Below are 22353 nucleotides of genomic sequence, written 5' to 3'. Positions count from 1 at the left end.
TAATCCCTTTTTTGTTCACCACAGTTTAAACACACTATCAAAGATAACATTAACATTTCTAAACATAGTGTGCTTTTGTGATCTTATACTGAAGCACAAATGGATAGAAAGTTTCATACTTAAAATAGAACAGCTTGATTTTCACAGTGGGTGTCCAAAGGGAGCAATCAGTAAAACCAACGGTGAGTAGCGGAATGCATGCCGAACATGTCTGCCTTTGCCAGAGACTATTTGCATATTTCTGTGTATCATTCGCCAGCAATAACAGAAGAAAAACAAAACAAACAACAACAACAACAAAAAACCAAACAGAATTTGGTTTGTTGCGAGGCTCTGGTTTCTGAGGAAATTGCAGATGTTTAAGCTTTGAAAATGAATTCACAGACAATTGTTTCTTCTGCTCCCTACTGACTTACAAAACAATTGTGGTGCTTTTTTTTTTATCCTCCGCTTCAATGTTAACACAAGTCTTAAGTCTTTATCTGTAAGTGCCAGTGAAAAAACCCCCCAAAAAAACAAAAACACCTTTGCCACCTCCATGCTTCCAGAGGAGTACTCTCCTTAACTGTATTTCAAAAGTAACATTTGTCATTGATATATACCTTTTTGGGCCCACTGTGACAGATAAATGTAATGGTTTGTCCAAATGAGTAACACTAAGCTCAAGAGAGCAATGCAGCTTTCAGATAGCTGTTCCTTTCACAGTAAGTTCCCCTTTCAAGAGAATTCAAACGCATAATAAGTTGTTGTTTTATCTGTAGAACACGCAATCGAGACAAGCGGTTGTTTCAGACTCAGAGGGGATCCAGGAAGCAGAAATTATGTGAATATGTTTCTAATTATTTTTCCGACATGACAAAAGAGAACAAAGACCTGTCAGCTAATTACACACGAAACAGCAAGTGAATAATAACGGATGAAATGCCATTTTGATTTCGTCAACAAGACAGATTTTCTCATCGTTGACATCTCATCACAAACTTGCATTTGCAGGCTATTTTTTTTAGTGTTATTCTACTGTTATTAGTTTTATTCTGTAAAAGTGTTCCATTTTATCTAAACTTCTCTTATTCAATGTTAGATTGTTGTGGCTACATGTGCTGGACGGTGCTGTTGTGACACTTGAATTTCCCTCGGGATTAATAAAGTATTTCGTATTCGTATTCATATTCCTGGTGGACACATGCATGAATTCTGATCATAAAACATAGTCAGGGATTTATGGTTTGAAGAAAAAAAAAATTGTTTGTCATGTGAATCTATGGATATCGTTCACAACTGTTTTAATAATCATCATTGAATGATAACCAGCTATTCTATGAGAGCAAATTTATTTGTTATTTTTTGTTTTATTAACTACTATAACTGTTGTCTAGTGTGAATAGGCTGTTAGTCATTAACGTCATACATTGCTAACACCTGCTGAGTGAGAATAAAATGAAAGGCTTCTTAGAGGACTGTTACTTAAGCTGTGATTTCCTGAGTAGTGGCTGAAGGGACGGTGGTGCAAAAGAATCCCTCATTAATTCATTTTTGCTTCAGGAGAAAGCTGTCAACATATTACAACATATTTCAAACTGAGACACCTGTCTACTTTAGCATACAGAATCATGCTCACACTGCTTGCCCAACACGTTGTGTGTTTAGGACATGTTTTCAGAGTGAAACAATTATTTTTGCATTTCAGATTTATGACTAATTGTTAAAAGATGAGCTGTATGTTTCTTAACTCTTGCGCGGAATGACTAAATGTGTTTGGGTTTAAGTGTGTCCTTGCTTAATATATACAAAATTTGGTAAGACGTTGTTTTGAGCGTTCTCAATTTCATGTTCGATGAACATGTAGAGACAGGTTTGACAAGAGTACTGCTCATTTCATCTGCTCTAAATGATGGGGAAAGAGATATTTCCTCACCACAGCTCAACACTTTGATCTACCTTTAAATAAATCATTACCCTTACCAATCAAGACTTTGATTTGATTCCACAGTGATTCATCTATATAAACTTGAAGTTGTCAGGTGCCATTTGCGGGTGTGTGCACGAATACAACAATCACAGTCACTTATTGTTCCCCCCGGAAGTGCACAGATAGTTCTGTCCAGAGCGTTTGATCCGACATTTTTGATTGTTCCTCCTTAAAGTTCATCGTCTTGTGGAAATTCAGTCAGTTGTGAGTGATGGTGTGTATGCCGTTTAATCAGGGGAAAGGTGCTGACTAAGCTGAAATGATTAATGGGGAAGCAGAACAGAGGTAGATCTGGTAATTCCTGGTAACTAGAGCAATAATGGCCCTGCGCAGTAGAGCTCTGATAGAAACAGCCCTTGGTGCCTTTGTTCCAGTACTCTGTCTATGCTAAGACATGTTGAATAGAATTTTACTGTGTAAAATTGCTGAATCACTGCGTAGTGCAATCTCACAACATCTTGAGTGTAATACCTTTGTCTGTGCTGTGTCATGGCAGCACAGTACAACAAGTAAATGTGCGTGTGAAAGCTGTGTGGGTATTTCCCTTGTGTACAGAGGACTTCAAGGACTTCTCAAGATCTTCAAGGACTTCTCTCTCCCTCTCTCTCTATAATATATATATATGTGTGTGTGTGTGTGTGTGTGTGTGTGTGTACGCATGTGTGTGTGTGTGTGTGCGCGGGTGTAATATGCAGATATATAGCTCATAGCATATTATTGCTGTTCTACAAAGAAGCAAACAAAGTGCTTGATTGGCTTGAATTTGTTGTTTTGAGGAGCATTTCTCCACACCTTTCTTAAGCAGTCTAGTGAGCTCTCAGTGGGTTTTTCTTTCACACCTCATTACATAAGCTAACCAAAGCAAAAACGGGGCAAAACTAAAACAGCCTTGAAGAAGAATAGAATTCTTATTGAGGTGAAGAAACTGTGGGCTATTTTTAACTCTCACGAACATCTCTCTACACTTATTTTCATAAACCATACAGTGCTGATTGACTATGCTGATATTTGGTCTGACTGGCATTCACATGCACTGAGTTAAGTAACCTGTGGGATGACTCTCCAAAGGCTACCAGAGTCCAAGCAGAGGAAAGGGGGCCCAGCACCGTGCACTCTGTAACAGTTGCTAAGGAGCTGGTTTTCCAGAGCACGAGTGGAAAATTAGCCCTACTTTTAATGAAAGTGAGACCACACATGAGGTATTCATCTTTCCCTCTAAAACTTTATTGAGTTATTTTTTGCTGTAGGTTTTTCATGCCCAGCCCAATTTGGCCCCTAAAAATAGCGCTATTGCAGTTGCTTAACATGGATTGTAGTCATTAAAAAAAAAAAACAAATCTCTCACCGGGTGCTGGGGGCATTGGCAGGTAGTGGGCAAGTTCCCGAAGATGTTCCACGTCTCTGGGTTTCCCACAGTTCAGGAAATGCGGGTCTACCCAGCTTCTGGCATAATTTATCCCAGCATGGGTCCAGAAGGAACCCCCCAACCACCACACCCACGCACTCTCATGTACTTTTGAATCTGGGTTTTTACGTGAATGACATAACTGAGCCTTCCTCTTTTTGTACGTTTGAATTATTACCGCTCACTCAAAGCCAGACACTTTGCTCAAAGATTTACAGGAAAGGCCCAAGAAAGGTTGACTCCAGAGGGCAAAGAATGGTTGGTGGGGGGTGGGGGGGGGATATCCAGTATTAACGCTACGCTGTCTTGGGAAATGAATGGAGATCCGGTCCCAGTGTGCTCTCAGATCTGTGCGGGAAGGGAATTAATGTCCCACTCTGGCCTCCTCCAGCTGTAAATGTTCAGGGATTTGCTCAACTCCTGACTCATGACAAGCAGTTTGGTAATGGGAGAGCTATAATTAGACTACGAAGCCCTTAAAATAAGTGGAGTACAGCAGTATCACTCAGGCTGGCGTGGGGCCCCGTCCTTGTCACCCTATATCCGGATGAAGCAGCAAACTGGAGCACGGACCTTGAACGTCATGGATCCTTGTGGAAGCACATCAGTGTTGCCCTCTGCCCTCTTTCTGGATTGGAAATCCCACACAAGGATATTCCTCATGACAAATGACTGGAGCACCATCTTAAACTCTGTCTTATTGTTGAAACTTTAGAGTGTCTGAAGATGCCCCTCAGTTCTCGTAAGTCATGTGTCCAGAGCAGCATGCAGTGCTCAAATACGCTCCTGGCCAAATGATATGGGATTTAATAGGTAAGCCTGCTGTCCAAATCTGTTTGGGTTGCAGTGGCTGTCTAGGATTTTGAGAATAATTTGCCATGTTGACCTATATGGACATTACTGTTACCAAAACACATAGCCTCAAAACAGCTTAGTACTATTCATTACATATTCCCTCAAACCATACAAGCAATTATGTAGGATGTCCACATCACATTTTACACAAGCTACACACACACACACACACACACACACAAAAAAACAAAAACGCTGCATTTACAAAACTTGTCACAATCTTGGAAAACGTCAGACTTCACGATTTGGTGTTGTGGTGCATTAAACAAAAGCAGAAGAGAGTGAAAGTGAACAAGAAGCAGCTTTTCTCCCCTAAACCACAGGTATGCCAAGAGTCGTCCATGCGCTCATATCACTAATGCAGAAATAATGATTTTGTTTCCCAGGGCGGCAGTGGAAAGCCTTTGTTGTTGGCAGTAAATGTGGAAATCTGAAGGGGCGCTATGGCCCATGTGGTGGAGGGCAGGGAGGGTACATTTTGGTTTTCTTACCTGCTGAGAATACAGGGCCACGGGAGACACTTAAGAGGAAACAAGCCCAAATCTGGGGGTATCCCCACTGTGTTGAAAGTTTACCTCACCAGGGCCATGTAGCTAGCGTCTGTTCTGCATCACCAGCACACCTCGAACCTGCTGAATCCACAAGGCTGGGACGCTGAGATGGAGCGTGAAAAATCCAGGTGCATTGTGGGAAAGCTCTGAGACGAGCTGTCTAATGAATCTCGTCCTTTTTTTAAAAAAAAATTTGTGCCATGCGATTTAGTGTTTTGGACAGATATCACATGTTTTTCTTTATCCTTACAAATGTCGATCAGGTGGCTACATTGCTGAGATGGTACATTCAGCGTGTGAAATGCGGGCGGCTGACTTGAGAGATTTGAAAACATCTGGGTGGGGGAATGTGGGAGTAAAATGTGCAATCAGTAAATTTCTTGTACATAAATGCAATCATATTAAAATACTCCTCTACCTCATTGCGCAGCTCGGAAAAAAAAAAAAAAACATCTGTAAATCAACAAGACCGCATCCAGGAAAGCCAATTAAAGAGCACAGCCTTGTGTGAGAAAGTCCTTCGTTTAAACTTCTTGGTGTAATGGTGTTTTCTTCACAGATCATGAGGCCACTGTTTTAACGTGGCAGTTCCCCAGTTCACACCAGATTTAAAGGTGTGTAACCCCATAAAACAAGTCTTAAGAGCTGTATTCATGAGGCCAGACTGTAAAGAAAGATTTAGAAATATTTGAATTATCCCACAGCATACATTCCACATGAAATCCATAATAACCATAACGTGAAACACAGTAAACATCTCACTTTGATTGGGAGCCTGTAATATGATTCTGGTTGGATATTTGAAAGAATACAATCATTCAGAGTGATGTCACATGATGGTTTAATATGCAAAAAAGCTGTTAATTATAATTGCAGTGTCCATATAGGCGACTATGTTAATGACTACGTAAGACTGTCCAGATGATGAGTGTGTGTAGGTGGTGTCTTTCAGCACTGCTGTTTAACCCAAATTAATCCAAAGGCCTTGGAGGACCAACACCCTTTTTTTCTGCAAGCCATCACTATTGTTCTGTACACACGAGATATGCTCCTTAAAATTGCCTTGTTGAAGAAGACTGTTTAACGCAAAATTAAATGCCAAAAGACCCTCCTTTGACATCTTTTAGGGGGGGTCTAAGATATTCAAACAACTCCTCACATTGTTTTTGCTTTCCCTATCCTTGTTTGGATTTCAGGGAACTTTGTTCTGGCAGAAGGTTAATCACAGAGCCCTTTCCCTCATAGTTTTGTCTTTTTGTGTCATTTTTTTTTTTTGCTACCGATTTATGGTGTAAGTCTGAGGCTGAATGCATGCAACACCCCCTCCTGTGTGCCTCTCATCACAAACAAACTAACCCAAAAGGAAACGTCTATTCGGAGACTGTTCCTGACCTAACCCTGTTCTTTCACACCCAGCTACAGTCTCCACTCCTCTCTGCAATGCCATTCTTCCTTTGCAAGTCAGGCCATATGTAGGAAGTGAATTCATGAACAAAGTGTAAGAAAAAGCACAAGAAAAATACTGGAGATGAGTAATTCCTCCCCAGGCTTTATAATGTAAGCGTTTCTGACTTACAGAATACCATTTTTTAATTTCACAACCAGAGCACTAATCCTTTTCTGCTAATCACGCCTTCTGACAACTAGACTGAATGACTTTATTGAAGGAGATTGTTGAATCCGCAGCCTACGCTGAGATTACAGATCAAGGCTTGAAGGCAAAAGGGTAGGGTAACATTCGTTCTTTAGGTTGTCTCTTTCTCCACACCAGAGAACGACTTTGCCACTGTGTGCCAGCCCTTTGAAGTCCCCGTTTTGATCACTCAGACTTTAAACTGGTGCTCACAAGAGGCTACAAATATGATTTGGATCAAATATCAATGGTTAGACGTCAACAAAATACTGGTGTCATGATACAACTACGTTTGATGATGCCACATGGAATAACTGCGATGGTCTGAATGTTTGGATTGGGATACAAAGACATGAATACAAAGGGTTTTGCGACTCAGTTTAGACTAGTCTCCACTTAGGGTGCGTGTGCTTCATTACCTTTAAGAGGTGACCTTTCAAAAACGTCAGAAAACTGCTGGATAGATGCATCAGATGTTCCCCACTTCCAAACACAATGGGTCTACTTTGTCACAACTTTTTTTTTTTTTTTTGTATTGTATATATCAACTCCACCCCCACACCTACACCCCCCCCCTAAAGGCCAGATCTCAAGCTGCGGGGAGGAATTGAGAGCAAAACCGCCAGGGCCTTGGCCGCCAGCATCGCAGTGAGTCTCTGCCTTGGTACGCCAGCCCTGAGGCATAGATTGTAGAACAATATCTGCCCAGCAGGCAAACATGCAGCTAAGGGCTATGGACAGAAAGCACAATAGATGGCCCATTCGCCCTCCCCAACACCAGCAATCCATTTCCCCTACCCTCGACCCCCGACTTCCATCACCGATTTCTCACGCTTTCTTCTATTTTGCATTACAGCCACACTTTGTAGTCAGAAGGGAAGCTAAAACAGAGTCGGAAGAAAAAAGTATTTAGTAATGTAAATTGGCAGCTTATATTTGGCTTTGAAAATCCATCTGAATCCAACGAAGGCCGTAAGAGTTAAAAAAAATCATTTAAAAAGAAAAATTTTTTAAAACTTTTAAGAGTCTTTTAGGTTAAGAAGAACAAAATAAGCAACCGATGACTCATGATATTCCTTGTGAGACGGTCTACATTACCCTTTGGCCTGTCTTTTCCTGTCTCCTATAAAAACTGATGGATCATTGAAATCATACTTAACGGAAAGGTCAAAAACAGTCATATTTGTGTGGTACCAAAATTCAATAAAACTGATATAACAGAGTGATTTATCCCTGTAACCCAGGAGTCAGCTCGATGACTAACCTACACATGGTTTTTTGAGTAACTCCTGAAATATTCCAGAAATCAATAAAAGCATCGGCCAGTGTATAGAATCTCTTGGGCTCACTCAGTCACTTAGTAGCTTTCCCATGAAAGAGAGAAGCCAATGTTTTTCAATCTACTTGCTGAGGCCAGATTGATGTAATTGGAGGTGGACTGTGTTGTCCTCATACACCCCTCCCCCAGGGCATGACCAATCGGTCGCGAAGATCAATCAACCAAGTATAAAAGACGGCATAGCAGGGCCCACAAAACAGATATGAATGGAATAATCTGGATCTTACTACATCACACATTATATTTAACGAACATTTGCCAACCTATCCTGTGTGTCTCGAAGAAATGCCAAGCTTTGTTTTCAGTGTCGTCTTTCAGCACCTGACAACAACAGTCTAATGATTCATATGTGGTGTTTGAGTAGTCGTAGCAACATGTTACATTTTTTTATAGCTACCTCAAGCAAATAACTGACAAGAAGGACCTTAAATAGGTGATGAAAGCTTGTACTTACTACAGACTTTAGTGAGATGATTTGTTTCAGTGTAGTTGACTCTAAGTGGCAGGTGGCAGTTGGCAGGTGAAAAAATCCTGATGCTCACTGTTTTCAAATTTCTTAGATTTTATTTCATCTTTAGAAAGACAATAATTGCATGTCATTTCGCTTATTATATGCGCCATGAAAAGGGTCAAATCATATGAACGCATTTTAGACCTAATTAGTTGATATGCCCACCAGTTTTGCATGGACGATCAGATAATTTATTTAATGGCCGAGGCTCTGACATACGTTTGAAGATTCACAGTGTTTTACAACATAACGTTTACGTAACAAAACTGATAAAGCAACTGACACCGTGATACAGTATTGCATGGTACATCGTGTCCATGATTGTATTGCTATTTGACCTTTGTATTTTTATTAGCACATTTAAAGACTCAGAAGGTCAGATTTTACATTCTCTATGTAATATGTATTTAGGTGCAAGCTGTCAGTGACAAGTTGTCACATAATGAAATAATACTACATTACACCGTATTACACCATGTATGCACACAATACTGCACTCTGATCGGAATTTAATATGAAAATGACATTAGTCAAGGAACTTGCCATGGTTAGAAACTGTCTGTGTGCTGCAATACACTATTATTAAATGTTTTAGTCTCTGACTGATGAACATGTGCAGCAGCAGAGACATAATCACTAAGTCTGAGAAAGCAATTTAAGGGAGAAAAAAGATAATCATCCCTGAGACTCTTGAAGTGAAATTTAAAAAAAAAAATATTCATTTAACACTTCATTTCAGAATGGAAGGTTTCCAAACATTTGTGCCTCTACTCACTGATAAATTATAGTATGTTTGTCTGCTGATACATTCATCTTTGGCCCAACTCAAAAACCTCTTTAATGATGAGAATCTATAATGAGGACTATTAATTTCATGGCTTATGTAACAATGTCGTGTCTTTTGTTAGTTCCATCTGTGCTATATATTTATATCAAAGGTCAGTGCTTTTACATCCGCATTGAGGACTCACATTTCTAATTCAGCATTTGCATTGATCAGTTTTTTCCAGTGATATACTTAATAACCGTTCAACGCCAAAAAAGACTGTTTTTATTTGGGCTCTTTGTATTTCAACACCTGCAGCACAATTTTCTGAAGACTACTGTTCAGTTCTCTGTTCAGGGAAACAAGTGCAGAGTAGCAGGGGTCCCTGGAACTGAAGCTGTTGTGCACTCAGATAAATTAAGTGCATTGGTAGAACGGGCAACAGATGCCCTCACAGTTGGATAAGGAATTGGGCATACATTCACTTTTAATGGGTTAAAGCCGCTTTCAAACAGTTCCTCTCATTAGCATATAAACAGCACTCTTCGCTACTAACTACTGTAAACCCAATTCTTTATGATTGTTGGATGCCTGGCCGTAGGCCAGTGAGAGATGCAGTTCCACCTGGTGGTGTTTTTCATGATCTGTTTTAGCCTTTCTCTTGAAACTATATTCTGACATCCTCACGGACTTGGAGCATATAGTCATGGAATAAACTACGTTACCCAAACATCCCCTTTAAGGAAGCTAATTAACCTATCAAAAGCCCAAATGTGTGTTTCGGTCACAGTGGCGAGAGCTTTGTGAGTTTTTAAGCTTTTAACAAATCCATTAACTGGATAGTTTGATTATAGGTTTGTAATGAGCTTGTGAATGAGGTAGAGAGTGGGGCTGAATGAGACAGTGAGTCAGAAACAAACAGTCAAGCCTTTTTGCCTGCCAGTTTATCTCATTGTGATGATCAGACATATAGTAGCTGACAGATGAAGCTGCCAAAGTACACACCTTCTCCTTAGGCACTATGGATAGACTGAGTCAACTGTCTTCAGCTACAGTAACAGCTGGAACTTTGTGTTGATGATCATATTGGCAACTCCTCCTAGTAAATAGCCACCGCAGTAACTGAAGGCCACAACAGTTTGAAATAAAGCTACACTGATACGTAAACTATTGTCATGGTCCATAATTAACAGTGGTTTGTGTTGTCAAGGCCACAGTGCAGAAGGTTACTCTGAGTCACTCAGCTATCATTTTCCCAGCGCTGAATTTATTTGTCCATTTTTGCTTCTGGTGCCTGTTTTGAAAGTCTTCAGTTGCTAAGATTATAATCTACTGTCTCCGATCGACTCTGTTAATCCACAGATTGTGTGTGTGTGTGTGTGTGTGTGTGTTCGCACGTGTGTGTGTTTCCTCTGAAGTGAGTTCAATGTTGAAGTGAGTTAAATGTTTCTCACAGAGAACCGGGGGAACCAAATGTAACGCGAACTAAAAAGGAGAGGAACTACTGTGAAAACATCTCTGGTTACCGACGTCTCTGTGGTTGTGTTCCTCACAGATTTTTACGACCAGAGTGTTTGAAGTTGTGAATGAAAAATGACAATACGCTGTGCCTGACCCAAAGTGCTGTGGGAGCATTCACTTGCAATTACAAACCGCAGGAGATTATAAAAACAGGAGAAATCGAACAGAGTCCCTAACAGGGCCAACATTCAGAAGGTAATACGCTATTTTCAGTGAGCGTGTGGTGGAATCCGACACGAGTATTTCTACTTATTTGGTCGTTTAAAGGAATTCTAATTGATTTACTTACCTACAACAACGAAAAAGCTAAAGTGCTTTTCGAGATGTAACCATGCATGTATTTGGTTTGAAGTTTGCTTTGTCTCTTTCCTGACAGTGGGGGCAAACAAAACCCACAGAGCTTAAAACCAATGCTTGCTAACCTTCTGGCCGTCAGTGATAATGCACTCAACACTTCTTCCAGCACCTTCATTTGTGTTTCTTGCCAAGGTGACAGAACAATCGGCAGGTACAACGTGCATGGTTAAAGGCAAAACATTATGTGCCAAAACAATTGACATATAAGCTCTTTTTGTTTCTGAAGGAATAGGTTTGAATGCGGAGGGGCTGGCCGCTTGGAGCTTAGAGAAGAGCATCTCAGTTCTTCGTCCTGGAATACAGTACAAGACTTGTGTTATTCAGTCAATGAAAAACAGCCTTAATATTATTGTCTTGATCATTTGAAATAATGGACACCCCATATATTGCACTGAGAGGACAACAGAGTCATGTGGTCGGTAAAGTCCGGAAAGACGGACAGTAAAATTGTCATGATCTTCCCGTGCATTTCCTGTGGTGAATGCACTCTGCTGGATAAATATTTCATCTTTACTTTTGGCTATACTCAAATATTTCGGGAAGACTGCTGACTGAGGGAGCTTGTGTGTGTGTGTGTGTGTGTGTGTGTGTGTGTGTGTGTGTGTGCGTGTGTGTGCGTGTGTGAGCATGTGTGTGTTCATCTGTTTGTGCTTCCTTTCGTTGCACCGTATCTTGATCTCTGTGCAGCTACAGTGAAAGCTTTGGAATTGGAGCTCCCCACATACCTGTATCGCACTGGCACAATGGGGCATATTACCAGACCTATAAAAACTACCCAGCGTGAATAACAGCTTAGCAGACCACTGAGGATAAGTGTTCTAATCCCTCAAGTAAGCATCTTACTACCTACTGAACCACAGAGTCAGAGGACATTAGCACAGCTGGTAGCAAGCCCATGGTCATTATGAAGAAGGGAAAGGAACATCAAGGCTTAATAATATTAAGCCAGAGGCCTTGTTTGGTTATGGGGATTTCATATTAAGAAATGGGTCCTTCCCACTGGATTCCGTGGTTAACAGAAAGTTAAGAGCAGTCGGTGGAGTGACATTAATTAGCTCAGTGACAGAGTTAAGCAAATATAAAACAATTTGACCTGTGAATCTAATATGAGAATTTTGAACTATGAAGAAGTTATCTGGCTTTTTGAGGCTCTAATATATCCTTGGGAAAGCGTATATAATTCAGTGTCGTTTAATCAATAAAAAAGTCAAACATCTCATGTTCCATTTAATTTCCCATGAGTCATGAGTCAAATGGTATTTACAGGACTGGCAGCAGGAAGAAAAATGGAGACAACACATTATAAAATAGACATGTAAAACTAAATCTTCAGGCCAGTTAAATGTTTTAGAATAGAAGATGACATATGACAAACTGAATGAAACATCCATTAAAAATGAATAGATTTATAGATTTTATTTATAAATAAATAACTCAGTGAGAAACATCATTAATGAGATGACATGGTGTTCCTGACATGAGAATTACGCTATGTCTGTCATTCTTGGCTTTTCTGTCACATGCTATATGGATCATCTCTGTCTGGTTTATGGCAACCAATCTGTGACTCTCTATTGCCAAGTTAAAACAGCTTGACACAGAGCTGCACCACAGGTCCGGTGTTTCTTTTGGTTTTTACATTGGCCCTTCATTCAAAGCCACTTCTGCCACCTTCTGGAGCCCATAGGTAGAATATGCTTGGCAGTATCAACAATGACAGCATGAGTGACATATATGTATATATTTATTGGTAAAAACACACACACAGACATACAGACATACACACACACACACACACACACACACACACGCACACAGACACACACACGCACACACACATATGTATATACACATATACACATATATATGTATACACATGTATATGAAGTGACATTACAGGAGTGGCTGTAATGCAACTAAGTTACAACAACGTCCACAAAAACGTCCATTGTTCCAACATTCCTAAGAACGTAGGAGCATTATTGCTTGAGGAGAGCCACTGGAACATTGCAAGTTCGTTAGTCTGCGGGTGGGAAAATTGGCAGGAACTTCAAAGGAGCTTCAAGAACAGTCGTGTCTCATCGCAAGTCACAAAGGAGACCGCAATTGCTTCGTCATGTCGGGAGTGAGGCAGCAAGTGAGTTAAGAGTGACCTAACTGTTGAAATATTTGTTCATTGAATAGTGTAAAGACTTTGGATTTGACAGGATGTAACAGCATGTTAGTATGTATTTTGGCAGTATAGTGCACTGTTACATGTCATGTGGCTGAGTTATTCTGTGCTAGAGCAGAAAACAGCGTCTCACAATAAAACCTCATTAGCTAGTGTACAATGTGTAAATTCTTCAAGTAATAAAGCACATGTATGACAAAAATGTGAAAGGGGAGTGTAATATTTGGAAAATCAGCTCTTTCTTCAGCTGTACTTTATTCAATCATTCAATTCACCATTCTGATTATATTCTAGCCAAACATGTTTCTTGGTTAACACAGTTTTGCTACACCATAACTTTGATACCAGAGGCTTACAAATATTCGCTAGCTTGTAGACAGCTTGTAGTTTATGGTGCTAAAAGCTAGGTAACAACAAGTAGTAAACCAGTGTCTGGGTGATTTAGACTGTAATTGCACTTTTAAAATCTAAGCGAGAAACGAACAAGTTAATTAGAGGTAGCCTATTCTTATTTCTTGAAAGGAACTGATTGAGCGACTACTTGGTATTCTTGCCACTTATACCAACAAACATGTGTCAGCTATGTAAATCAACAGAGTGACTTTACAGCCTTCCTTAAACTTACAAGCTCAGAGGAGAAAAGAAGCCACATGTCTGTCAAGCTTTTTTTTTTTTTTTTTTGACATAAACTGAGGTTCACAGCCTATTCTCAAAACTCATTTGAACCGAAATTAAACTTCTCTGAGAGCAAACATACAAATCAAACCAACTGAATGCCATTGCCAACTTTAAAATGTTGTGTTTATCCTTTACACTTTGCACATCATCACATCTGATGACATTTGTCAATATTTAAGTGTCAGATAAGTTCTCTTCACCCACATGTATCTGGGTTAAGGTAAATGAAGCGATTCTTTGCTACTTTTGCCTTTTTGCTAATTCCCTGGCGAATGCCACCCAGTCAGCTGAGGGACCCCTCAAACCTCAGAGTTTATGTTAACAGGCTCCATTTTGAGTGGGAACCCAGAAAACATCTCAATAATAACAGGGCTGTCCTAATAGTCCACCAGAATACAGTGAACAGTTCAAAGAACAGTGGGGAGAGGCCCACCCCTATTCCCCCTGATCTTTCCTGCAGCCTCCATGAAAATATTGAACATCATCCCTGTATTTTATTTATTTACTACCTCCACCTCTTTGATTATCGGGGTCGTGCGGCCAATTTGGTGTTTGCATTGGAGGATCACACTCGTGACAGAAGCTCGTTTTGGGGAAAAGAGAGGAAGGAGCTGAAATTCCAGACGCTGGATCTAAATTGGTTGCAAATGTATAGCCTTTGGCCTGCCCCTTTAGCCTTGTGAGTCTGAGGTGAGCCTTGCGCTCCAAGATGCTTTGGGCCGCTTTCTTTGAAATAATATTTGAATAGTGGTTATGGACACGAACAACACCGTTTCTCATCTCTGTCCGTTCCCACGAAAAATGCAGAGTTGGCCTTTCTTCTTAGAAGATAGCGTGCGTAGCGGTTGAGGTCCATGAGATTTCTTTGTCCCTTGGTTAGTCTTGGAGGTTGGTGTGCGGCACCGATGAGATATAGCTGAGGTGTATGTTTATACCAGACGAGGGTAATGATCGTGAAATGAGGGAGTTACTTTCGCCTTGTGTCGTACTGAGTTTCCACTCATCCACTGGATTCGTCGTGTATGTTGGCACCTACGGTGCTTGTGATTTCACAACGCAAGGCTCACGGCAGCGGAATGCAAATCTAGATGCCGTTTGAACCTTATAGTATCACAGCTATCAAGTGCTCCAAGATGAATATAATGGTCTCATTTTCATTTAAATGAGCCCATCGCCTGGGCGCTAACATGCAGCCCCGTAGGGCCAAATAAAAGCAATGATCTGAAGAGACAACACAAAATGTTGTCTCTATATGAGATACATGCGCTTTACCACCCTTGCAATGTTGTGTAGGACATTATTGTTAGATAGCTGCACAGTTTGCTCCCCTCAAGAGGATACATGTTTTCAGCCTCCTTTTCTGCCTCTTGGATTTGGCAAGATGCTTCACTTCGTCACCTTATTTGACTTAATGTTCTTTGACTGTCAGGTAGTCAGAACTCCTCTGTAAAGTGCCCTCTTTGTACTGGGGTGGGGTCCGGAGGGGGTGGAGGGTTGGGGAGGGGGGGGGGGGGGGGGTGAGGGGGGGGGGGGGGGGGCTTTCCGATTCCATCTCAGCTGGCTAATCACCTGTCTTCCATGTACTTTTCTGAGATGAATGGTATTTTGATCTTTGGTCCACACCCTCAAACCCATAGGGCAGCTGAAATCATTGGTTCTTTGTAAACATCTGTCAGACAGTTTAGTTTGAAACAAAACAAGTTTTTCTTGATAAAAGTGTCCCGGGGCAGGTTACTACCGCCACTAGTTTTGTTCCAGTTGGATACTTAAGAGTTTTGGCGAAGGCTTTGGGCTGCAGGCTCTTCTAGTGGGACAGTGCTTATGGGATGTGAAGGATAATTAAACTGACGCAGCATGTAAGGATTTCCTCCCTTGCCTTTCGGCTTGTGCTGGGCACTGACCTGTTGCTGCCTGTCTTTGCTATTGGTTGCCAGTCGCCTCAGGGACTGTAAGTGAACCAAGCCTACTGGGGGGGAGGCGGAGGGGAGGGGGGGTGTTGGAGAGCTCATTGGCAGTAAGTGAGGCTGTTAAACATTTGGTTGGTTGACTGCTGACTGATGGTTCTCTGGATGGTGTTTTGATAGGTTGGGTGAGCAGAACCGTCAAATTCACAACAGCATAACTCCTCAAGGAACACAGCAGTATCTGACATGTAACTGTGCAGACATGATGACTGTTTAATACATTCCCAGTCATTCCCATTAACAGAGATTGATGTTTGACACACTTAACCACACCATTTGGGGCAATGCCAAATACTTTTTTTCAGTCAAATTTCCTCTGCCTGTTGATAAAATCTAAATTATTAACATTTTTTCAGTCTTCCGGTAGTTAAGAATTAAGCATCATTAACTGAATGCCTAAAGCTAAGAGTGAGGGGCATAAGTATGCCTGGACAATACCTACCATTAAGCTGTGCTAATTCCCCCCCAAAAAAATAATTCTCCCTCATCAACCTACATGCTTCCTTGGTTCCTCCTCTCATCAGTGTGCCTCTGCTTAGAGACAGCACAAAGTTGCACCAACATCCGTTCGCCACTAGATGGTGAGGCTGGCTTTTGAAAAATTTACAAGGAAGCCCAGGCATGGAAACCTGACAACGCAGGTGCAAACTTTTTCTCTACAGAGAGTGAGAAAGGTTACATTTGGTGGGATCTGTTCTACAGCAGTTTTTCAAAAGCAGAATAACTGCAGCAGTGCTCTGGACGAAACTCCTCCAGGCATCAGTTTATCCCCGTGATTTTGTTGCCTACAGACTGGATTAGTAACGTCATTTGAAATACGTTTGAAAAGCAATACTTTCAAAGCCATTGCTCTTACCAAAACTGAAGATAAATCATATTAAAAAGAGAAGTAAAGAAACAAAGAGAGAGAGGAACAATTTAACTTCTGAAGGATTTATGAGCTAAAGGACAAAACACTGCCAAAACAAAGGATTTCATAAATACCAATATTACGATAACTTTTGAGAGAACTGAATAATAACAGTTTAAACGGGTTGAAGATGATTACAAAAGGTGGGGCTGATTACAATCGGTGATAAGTAGTTGAAAACAAACATGGATAATTAGAGTGAGTGACAGTAAAGGCTATTTGATCTCCTGAACCTTCTACTCAAAGTCAGAGAGTTGGAGGACTTTGACCTGCCATATTTTGTACTGCATTAACCAGTTATCAGGGTTTGTCAGGTAGCTTTTATCTCCCATACACGCTGGCCATGATATAATATGTTGTGTCATGTAAGAAACTACCTGATGTAACTTTGGTGCATGTAATATCACAATGGAGTTTAAATCATGTATTATAAGGAACATTTGAAATCATTGCCAAAAGTGTGTGCACAATGCAAGCCTAAACTGTGAACAAGTAAAAATAAAATTCTGTCTGCCTGTCTTTATCTATCTATCTATCTATCTATCTATCTATCTATCTATCTATCTATCTATCTATCTATCTATCTATCTGTGTGCCTGTGTGTGTGTGAGTAGGAGAATAAGAGAATATTGGCTGGTGACTGTTTGATATGGTATTTTCAAGTGTAAATGCTTTTGGCAGGGGAAAAAACATTTTCTATGTTAAGCTTATATTATTGCTAGCAATTGATTTTATGTGGAATATCTGCCTTAAATTAAAAATTTCTTGCTGCTAAATGGTAAATTGGCTGTGTAATGCCGTCCATGTTTGTGTCTGAGGATTTTCTTGGCTATCACTATGTTGCCACACTGTGATTGGAGGAGGCCACTAATTTCCCTGTTCAAAAAATTAAATTAAGACAGCAAGCTAAGAGAAATGAGCCTCTTTTTTAAAGAAATAAGTAGACTGGTGTGCACTGTACACTTATCTCTAGATTTTGTATGTCTTAAATGACTGGTTCACATTTCAAAGGAAGAGCCTTAATGTTTTAAATCAGTCACCAGTCTTTTCATTATCATACATATTCATCCATCAGTCGCTGTAGTTGCTACGCCAGTGCTGTGTTTACCATTGTTATGTGCCACTCTATATTATTCATTATACCCTAGAGATGAAGTATGTCAGCCAAAGGATATTAGATTTAAACTGTAACATACTAAGTCAAGATGTGGATAGTATTCAGAATAACACACATTACCTTAAGGGCATATTTGAAAAAAAAACCCAACCAAACAAACAAACAAAACAAAGCTCTTTTATGTGGAAAACAAAATGTGGCAGCAGTCAATATTCGTGCTCCTGCTTGCGAGACACAGAATACCGCAAGAAGCCATGTCCCTCGACTGGAATATTCCGATTAATGCCAGCATGTAGATGCGTGTGACTGTAACCACTGAGAGAGTACATGTAGCCAAATTCAGCTGTATGTGTTTAGGAGCTCTCTGTATCAGGCACTGTGTATTAGGAAGTACTGTGATTAGATAATGGCCCATTGAGGTACAGCCATGAGTGAAGAAAAACACACAGTAGTAAGACTTTGTTTATATCTTTGCTCTAGGATACCTGCATAGTGTACATTCCCGTACCCCACAGTTTAGGTTTTGTGTTGGCATTGCAGTCGGGCACTCATGCTTGCTCTAAACAGACACACCTCTTCCTTTTTTTTCACTGGAGAGTGCTTTTTTTCCCTTCTGCTTGGTGATTCATAAATTTTCCCACTGAATGAACACTGTAAACTCATGGAATTTCATTTTGTATAATCTCGGTACAATGTATTCCTGGCGGGGGTTTTTTGTTTTGTTTTGTTTTTGGACTGCAGAACAAAGAGCGCCTTTAGGGTATTAAATGAAAGGTTCTTGCTCTACATTTTTCTCATGCCTTTTCTTGCCTCCATATTTTACTCTTTGTGTCATTGTATGTATTCGTAACCACATGAGGACAAGGATTCCACCAGTAAACAGTCGGTGTTCTGAATTTGAAATATAATATATGAATAGTTTGCCTGTTAATATGTGCATGATTATTATAAAGAAACATCTTAAGGTGGGATCAACTATTTACCATCAACTGATGATCATAAAACTATAACTTTCCTATGTGCATAGTTAACATAATAGTTATCTATGTAAATGATCACACAGACACACTGTGAACAGTGAATTCGTTCTCTGCATTTAACCCATCCAACACACCAGTAGTGAACCAGTAGGAGCAGAACTCCTTGTGCCAGGGAGCACTGGGGCTAAGTGCCTTGCTCAAGGGCACACAGTTATGGATACTGGTTCTAGGAATCAAACTGGCAACCCTCCGGTCACGAGCCCAGTCCTCAAACCTCTAGGCCACAGCTGCCCCACAGACTCTCAACATGAAATAATGTACAGATTCTCAACATATACCACATAATATTGGAGCTTGATACACCTCACATTTATTTATTTATACAATTGTCTGAGTTATTCACACAGAAAAGCTTCAGGTGAACAAAGTTTTACTCTGCCCCATCTTGATAAGTAAAAAAAAACCTTTCAGATGGAGGTCTAAATGAAATAATTTCATTTGACATATATGGTTACACCTCATTTTTGTTTAAGTGCTGTGTATTTTATGTATATTATTTAATGTGTGTATTTCTATTTTTTATTTATAAGCAAATCATCACGATTAGTAAGGTCACTGGACTTCATATATATATATATATATATATATATATATATATATATATACACATATACTTTTTGTATGCTACCCTTTGTAGTGACAACACGTCACCAAAACAAACCTTGTCTCTCATCAGATCATGTGCCGGTTACTTATAACGTAAGTGGAAAATATTTGTCAGTGCTAACTTCAGACAAGCACACACACACACACACAAGCACTCACACGTGCACACACACACACACACACACACACACACACACACACACACACACACACACACACACACTGACTGTATGTTGCACAGGTCAGGACTTGTACTGCTGTTTTCTTCTCCATTTCCAACATACGTAGGTTTTTTTTTAATTTATTTTTGTTTGTTTGTTTGTTTGTTTTTTTAATTTTGTGTGGAACATGATTGAGCAAACACGTGTATAAGCTGGTGAGAATGACAACAAAATCATGCTTATAATGACGCCCCATAGTTTGTTATATATGGTATGATAATGCGTGTGAACTCCATGGTCAATAATCTGCTATCTAATCACGTAATGAGTGTTAGTGTAGACTTTGATAACCAACTGAGCCTTTGATAGCAGTCAAATTGGGTCACAGAGGACACTGACAGAATACACTCTCAATATATATAAGGATTCCTTCTTTTATTTGTCATTTTTCACGTGGAACTTAAACAGGCTTGTCACACATTTGTTCCTCTGTTTCTGTCACTTTGCTCTGCTGTCTGGAGTGTCAAATGAAATTATATCAAATGATCTCATTTGATCCTGGCAAGATCTAGATGGAGATCAGCATTACAAAAATGGACATTACATTACATTAACAGTAGAGTTACTTCTTGTATTGCCCACTAGTCACTGTGCAGCAACCACACAGAGACAGTGCTGTTAACACTATACAGACTGAGCTATGTTTTGTGTTACATATTTATATTTTAGCACACAAATTACAGTCCATTGTATACCTGAATGTTAAAAGACAAGTCCGACGATATTATTATACTTATTTCAGTTTTTTCACTATTGTGTCTTTGTCTTCATACAGCTCAGTTTTAGGGAATTTTATGCATCTCTCCTGCCATGACAGCTGAGTTTTTCGATCCTGCCAGTTGACATCCTTAGCTGGAGTATTGTATTTGAGACCACAGTTTAGCTAGTTTTGACCTTGTTTATTATTCTCACTGTTTCCAACAACAAAGACATGTTGGCATCTCAAGAAGAAGCGAAGATAGCCAATAAAGTGCAACTGTTGGAAAGTCTTTTTTTTTTTTTTTTTTTTTTTTTTTACAAGAAAACATGATTCACAAATAAACAAAATGAGCAGCAATTTTGTGGTCAACACAAACTCTAACTTAACAGAAAACATTCAAATACCTTGTGAGTCATCATTACCTCACAGTAATGAGGTAGCCCTCAATTCTAATGATGTTTGAATAGGGAAAATTAAATGTAAAGCTACATGTAAGACAAAATAATCTACTTAATTACGGTTTTTAAGATGAGCGTGTATTTTTCTAAGAAAAATTTGTCAGTAATTTCAGCATTTCTTTTGTTTTGTTTTTATTCATGATCATTAAATTTAAGTAGGAGTTAAGACAATTCACATGCAAGCTTCACTGAAATGGTATCCCATTTCAGAAATGTAAGGTGTGCCTAGTAAGCCATCTGCAGTAAAGCAGATGCCCACAGGATGAATCAATAGCAAAGCTGTAATTTCTGATTTATCTCTAAAATGAAACAGCAAATACAAATTAGCACGGGGCACCATATTTTAATTTGAAAACCCTCTGAATTTCTCGTTCTAACTAGGCTTTCATTATGCAAATTTAGCTAAGAATATACAGCTAGTGGGCATGGTTATATGGCGCTCAATGCGTTTTTCAGTAGTCTATGGTTGGTATGTATAAGTGCTGACCTTCAGGGAAAAAAAAATCATGTTTAAAATGCTTACCTGTATAGTTATTGGAGTATGGTTCACTCAGGCAACCTGTTGGGCTGTCGGTCTCAGATTCTAATCAGCTGGCAACCTGGGAGGACAGCTCACGTGAAAATGGTGGCCAGTCACGTCTGCAAACATTTATTATTCAAATCAATGGATTAAATGCAAAACTGTTTTGTTCATTTGTTTTGTCGCTGCATTAATGGAGACAGGTCCTTGGAGAAAATGTTGAAGACTTTGTGTCTGCTGACTGTTAAATAAAAATGGACATGAGCATTTGCAACTCTCTATTGCCAACTTAGCAAAACTAAGGCATGGCAGAGTAATGTCATTCCAGAAGAGTAAATTCCAGTAACCTTTGTTAATGATTGATGTGTTAATGATGAGTTAATGATTGAAGCCAAAGTTTCACAACCCCAGTCCGTAGGACCCACTCCATGGTGGATTTTGGTGATCAGCACCTGCATTCCCAATTCATGAGGCCAAGGGCTTCCTGAACTGTAAATGAGTTGAATTACATGACGTGTGGTAATACTGGGCTGGAGCAAAAATGTGCTGTCTTGTTAACCCCCAGAACTGGGGTCGAGGACTACTGATTGGAGTAATGGGAGCTTTCTGTCCTCTTCTCAAGGAAAAACAAACTATTACTCTAATTGAGAATAATACAAAATAGAGAGGGCTTAGGGCATAATTTATATTACGGATTAATATGCCCAAATGTTGTTGTATGATTAAATGCAATACTAACTGGTCGAAAATGTAGATTTAAAATGGTGAACAGGTTAATTTAGGCATCTAGTTCCTTTTGTAAAAGCCAGACAGGACGGATAATGAAAACATTGACAGAATGAGCAAGCTTAACTGACAATTTATCCAGCTATGTCTGACAGGATCACACCAATATAAACATATTGCTTCAAGTGAGAGTAGATGCTCACAGACCATAATGTTATTATTCTACACACTCTGATTTCTGACTGTTTCATGTGGTGCACTGTGTGTCTGTTTCACCTGAGTCTTGTTTTCCTCCCTCTCTCTTCTCTTGCTAATCTCCTAACTCAGGTATCC

The sequence above is a fragment of the Chanos chanos genome, chromosome 14, assembly GCF_902362185.1.
Source record: "Chanos chanos chromosome 14, fChaCha1.1, whole genome shotgun sequence".
Lineage (NCBI taxonomy): Eukaryota > Metazoa > Chordata > Actinopteri > Gonorynchiformes > Chanidae > Chanos > Chanos chanos.
This window is presented reverse-complemented; position numbering follows the sequence as displayed.